General features: G+C 32.7%; 1 protein-coding gene across 1 annotated transcript in view; it reads right to left on the bottom strand.

Annotated features, from left to right (window-relative positions):
- LOC126753656 (dedicator of cytokinesis protein 7) overlaps positions 1 to 6,092 on the bottom strand; it is a 66,262-nt gene that overhangs the window by 42,999 nt on the left and 17,171 nt on the right. The window lies entirely within an intron of this gene.

Consider the following 6,092-nt stretch of genomic DNA (forward strand, 5'->3'; position numbering starts at 1 on the left):
AAGAGGTGTTCTTAAACTATTTTATTTTATTGCTCATTTGCTAAAATAGTTTTTTTGCAAAAATAAGTTTTTTTCGTTTTATTTGCTAAAATAGTCAACAAATTTTTCGTTTTAGTATTCAAGCATTTCGATTAATCAGTCTGAGTACGAAAATTTTAAAGGATTTTTTCTAATCTACAGTTTTTGAATCAGACGTATCAATCAAATATAGTCAAATTCGATGATAACTGCAGAGTAACGTTTTTTAATAAATTGGGTACGATTTTTTGTCATTATATTGGGTAGTCGAATAAGTCTTTTCGTTTTTCTAATGAAACATTATTCCATGAGTGTAAATCAAAATTTCGAAATTTCTAGAAAGGAAGCGAACGAACCATTGGTGTGCTACACGAACTGATGTAGCAACGTCTCCGTAAACTTCACAAATTTTATTGGTGGCTTGCGTGGCATTCTTTCCTTTTTTATATAAAAATTTCAAAATATAGCGAATTTCTTCATTATTTTCACTCATTTTTGAACAGCTGTAACTTTTTTCAACTTCCCTGAATTTATTTTTTTTTGGTTAAAAGCAGCTTCAAATCTCACCTTTCCAACACTACATGGTATGACACAATGCGATTGGTAGCACTGAAGATTACGTCTGCAACGACATCTATTTACAAAATACGAAAAGACTTTTTCGACTACCCAATATATGTTTAATAAAGCCTGCAAGAAGGAATTCGACTTCTTTTCGCTTACTTTCAAGCTAAATTGACAAAGTTGGACCTTTTTTCAGTGCTTAAGTCTGACATGCTTTAAAACAGATTTAAAATCACGAAGATTGACTAAAACCTTAAGTGGTTGTTTTGCTACACCATCTACCGCATTTCGAGAAGTTTTAACAGATTTTTTGCATTGACCAAAATGTGTTAAGTTGATCCATAAGCGATATTAAGATACTCTGATATCTCTCTGATACCAACACGACGAGTTTCAATCACCGTTTCTTTAACTTTTTCGATGTTATCGTTAATAACAGATGTATGGAGGATTGGCACAGACAACCTCGTTGTTCACAAAAAAAAAAACAAAAACAACGAGAACAACATCAGATATAATACAGACTGTTTCCAACGTATATGTGATAATTTTGCTTATTTAATTTTGTTTTATATTCGCTAAGCCAGAACTCTATCTACTCGGTGATGTGTGCTCATTAAGTGTGTAAGTTGACAGCTATCTATGCAAAAAATTCTATACCTCATCTCAAAACACCCTCTATAGCAAAGAAAATGAAAAAGGTATAGATCTGAAGTAATTCCGTTACAATGAAGGAAATAGAGAACCCTCTAACCACGATTATTCAATTTTAAAAATACTTATTGGTCGGTTGTGCTTACAGAGGGAGATGGATGGTACATTTTAATGAAAAAAACTGAGTAAAATTTTTAAATACATACATAAAAGGATAAAGATGATGGAAAAATATAAAAAAAAATATGTTTTTTTAATATTCTTCAAAACTCAATAAAAATTCTATCAATTGAAATTAAATATTTACAATCAGTAAATTTACGCAATAATATTTAGTATTAATTTAATTTAAATGGTTATTTACAAACAGTAAGTACAGCAAAAGTACTTATAAACCCTTTTTAAATTAATCTTTTACCGCCACATGGATTCTCAACACTCAAATGTAAAACGTAAAGCAAGTTGCGCGCTTAAGTCTTCTGTTCGCAAGTTGACTTTTGCAATGCTTGGCGTGAACATACAAGCCGACATTAGCAAAGCACCCATATACATGTGTATCTACGCCTCATGCATGTAAAGTATGCATTAGCGCACACCAACCGATATATACACATGCAAACACTCACACATACCTACAGATACATATTTACATGTAAATGCCTGCAAGTTGTGCCGCTTTACACATCTGAGTATTTATGCGCATTTACCTTTTTAACAACTTTGTACACCTATTTTACATATTTATGCTTAACGTATGTAATCGAGCGGAAAATTAATTAAGTTGCAGATGTGCAACAAGTTGTTGCATTTGTTGTTGTGAACCTTAAAAGTAGTAATCATATTGGTGTTGAAACCTTACACCATACCACACCACACCACACCATAAATAGTGTGGAAAAACTGGTCAGCCGTTTGATGAATATTGTTTTGCTGTTTTCTTCTCACTCTTTTTGTTTTGTTTTTGTATGCAAACGCCCACAAGACGGCGCTGTCAGTCTGCGGAAGTACAAAGCACCTATGTGATAGATAAGTCGTGGTATAAAGTGCTTTACCAGCGCTCAATAATTTATTGCTATTGCAAAAATAAAAGCAAAAACGAATAGCGAGCAAAAAACGATGAAATCATGTGATTAATTGTGCTGAATTGAGTGGATAGTTTTTATGTAAATAATTGAAAGCGCTTGTAAGATTATGAATTTATGTTTGATTATTTCATTTGTTTATATTTTTTATTGCGAGTTAAGTTCTTCTCAGTATATACATATATATATCAGTATATACATATATGTATATACTAGTATACATCCATACACTTTTTATTCTTTAGAGAATTTTTGATTTGCAAGACACAGAATTCAGGGATATATTAGTTTCTAGACTTAAGAGGCACACCTAGTGTTAAGTAATGAAAAAATCGATTATTTCTTCTTTTCATATTTCTATAGTTTATACCATTAAAAATAACATAATAATTTGTAGCCGAGTTCAATCAGCTTCATCAGTTTATCTTTAAATGCGCTTTTCATGAAGCAGCATTTTTCTTGAGTAAACAAATTTTATGATTAATATTGAATTCCTCCGGCATGTTCTGTATATAATTCTCCATACAATGTCTTGTCGGTTGTCTGATCTGACCGAAAATCGAATTTAGCAGGCCAAAACACGACCAATATTTTTATAATAAACCTTTTTTAAAACACCGCCATTTTGATAAAATTTGATTCTTTTTTTGATCCTAGGTCACTGTACGAAGAATATCTTCCAGTTTAAAGAGATTTTTTTAAAACCCAAAAATCGACGTTTTTTAAGTGTCCCTTAAACTCTAATATTTTTTGTCTATGCTGTCCATAAATCTATAAGAATTGAACCTGTTACCCAAATTACTCCTTCAGGAACAGTATTCAAAGGAAGATATGTACATATGTTAATTGAGGTTACCATTTGAGAAAAGCTGAAGTGTTAACCTATATAAAAAAAATAAAAATTTTAATGGCTTGCAAGTTTTTTGAAAACTTCTTCGACCAAACGTATGACTAAATTAAATGGTTATTTGTCTGATTGTCGCTCATACGCAACTCAATCCGGTACAAAAAACTAAAGCCATTCGATTTATAATTACATACCTAAATTTGTGTAAAAGTGGACTCGTGGGTGTTTCAGTTGCAAACATGTATTGGTACATTCAATACAAGAATAGCCATTAATTAAGCATCATATGAAAAATGAAGGAATCTATAGCTTTTGACCTCTCTGGCTATATGTCAGATAGAAAAGTGCCAGTATTTAAATTTTTATATGTTTTCCTCCATCACATTCTTAAAATATAGGAACCATACGCCGCCTGGTCCCAGAAAAACCAGTAATAGAGAAAAAGAAAAGCTTGCAAATAAAAAAAGGCGTGGAAGACAAGAATGGCAGAAAAATCGCTCCCCTTTCACTCAGCTTCAATTAGGTAAATTAAAAAGAGCGCTTAAACACAAGGAAGAATTCAACATCAAAACCTACTATAAAGTATATAAAGAAGCTGTGTCCGAATTCAAACAAGCGAAATTCCCTTTGGAAAGCCCAAAAGTCCATGAAGCCACTAGTCAACTCCAACGTGCCTATACGAGACTTGAGTGGAAATTAGACTTGAAGTGATGAGGAAAAGGATAGCTGTTTTGCAAATCACCTAGAAAAGGTATTTCCACCCAATTGACAAAGAAACAACTTTAAGCTGTCAATCTTACCCGACATAGCTAACGAGTCGCTCGAGTCTTTCAAGACCCCACCTTCCGAAATTATTAAATTCATAAAGGAACTCAATCCAAAAAAGGACAGGATAGTTATCTCAAAAATTCTAATTGAGTTACCAAATATAGCTGTAGAGGTGCTCCCTTTGGTCTTCAATAGAATTCTCAGTTTTAGATAATGTCCAATTTCATGGAAAAAGTAATGTATTGACTTCAACTTGTGTGGGTGACTTTTAAATAAAAACTTAGCCTAGACCACAAAGTGCTTTTATACAATGAGGTTATAGCTGTGGGGTACGACATGTGCAACTAATATTGACATAATACAAAGGTTCGAATCGAATGATGAAATAACGTAAAGAAAATATCCATAAATATCTTGGTATTCCTATGGTAAAGAAAGAAGTAGAGGGCAGCAGAATAAAATATATATCTAAGCTCCGCGTTCACCCAAACCCATTGCCTAAAGCATTAGGTACGTTCTTGCTAAAAAGCAACATAGCACCAAAACAGCTCAATCATTTGCTTGAGCTTGTCTAGTTTTTAAATAGATTTAAGATTTTATAACTTATTGTTAGGCTTTTAAAAAAGCAGATGCAATAAACGAAGACATATTAAAAAAAAATAAAAACATTTTGTTGTCGGCCAGTCCTTTTAGGTCGAATGATTACTGAATAGATAACTAAGTAGATAATTCTGAGCAATAAAAACCGACAACCATTTTATGGAGCTCGATTTAGTCTTCTTTAGAAAGTCACACTTACACTTTTTCGACTCATTAACTTATAGAAAAATGGTTCATTCGAAAGGTGAATTCTAAGCAATGTTTAGAAAAATTAAAAGCTATCAATTTATAATTGTTCAACATTACATATGTATATTAACAACTCTTTTGACGCACATTTTTTACAGCAATTAACAGTGTAAACTTGATAAAACAACATGTCGACCAAGTTAGAAAGCACTAAGTTCGTACGCAACCTAATATATAGTACAAAATCAACCTGAAGCACACAGAACCTCATATTCGACGTACGAAGTGCTTGGTACGAAGTGTGGCTTCGATATACTTGTATTCACTAGTACCAATCATGAATAAGGAAGTTGTCTGGAGACTTAAAATTACGTTGTATAGGAAGTAGGCGTGATCCTGACAAAATTATGTCTACTGTTACATCGTGTCAAGGAAGGGGTATAAGAATGTTACATAGTAAATTTCAAACTAATTAGCCAAAAAATTTGTGATAAACGAAATTTCGCCTACGAGCGGTTGGTGAACAGACCTTGCGCCATTAAGATGCGAGTGTAAAAAAGCTTGTGTTGAATAAAAATCAAAAATATAATGAAATACATAATTATGAAAAAAATGAATGGCCATTAAATTTATGTGCCTAACTTATTGCCCCCTCAATGCTTATAAATTAAGAATTCTTAAGAAAAATTACGTAAAAAAAATATTTTAAATTCATTAATAAATTTTATTTTGGACCAATAAGCCGAAAGGCAGAGAAATGCTGGCTATTTAAGCAACGAAAATATATATGCACTTAGTATAAATTATTAAATAAATAAAAAAAATAGAAAAGAAATCGACGTCATCGGTGCAGCAACACCAAACGATGTCAAACATTAAGAATGCAGCGCTTATAATTACAAATACACACATGCACACTTATAAATATATATATTTAATTACGTATGTATATACTATAATTTCATGCAGCTAACAACAACAACAATGCCGGCAATGTCAGTCGAACGAATGATAAACCGAAAACCACCAAAAACGATGCAAAGCAGCTATGCAAGCGCCAAGTCAACAGAAAACAGCAACATTAGTTGCAAACAAACAAAAAAAACAGCAAACAACAACAACAACAAAAGAAGTGTGACAAGCACAGACACGTACTCACAAACAAACAAGCAATCGATTGAGATGAAATAATAGCGATGATGATGATCGCAAGCCAATACATACAAAGCTGCACATAAAAAAAAACACATACACATGCACACTAAGCACCTTACAAGTCACCGCTGGCAACGCCGCCGACACCACCTTCCTACACACAAACACCCCGACACTCGTTCGTTCACACACTGCTGAAGAAGCGTCAAAGCGAC

The sequence above is a fragment of the Bactrocera neohumeralis genome, chromosome 3 (assembly GCF_024586455.1).
Source record: "Bactrocera neohumeralis isolate Rockhampton chromosome 3, APGP_CSIRO_Bneo_wtdbg2-racon-allhic-juicebox.fasta_v2, whole genome shotgun sequence".
Classification (NCBI taxonomy): domain Eukaryota; kingdom Metazoa; phylum Arthropoda; class Insecta; order Diptera; family Tephritidae; genus Bactrocera; species Bactrocera neohumeralis.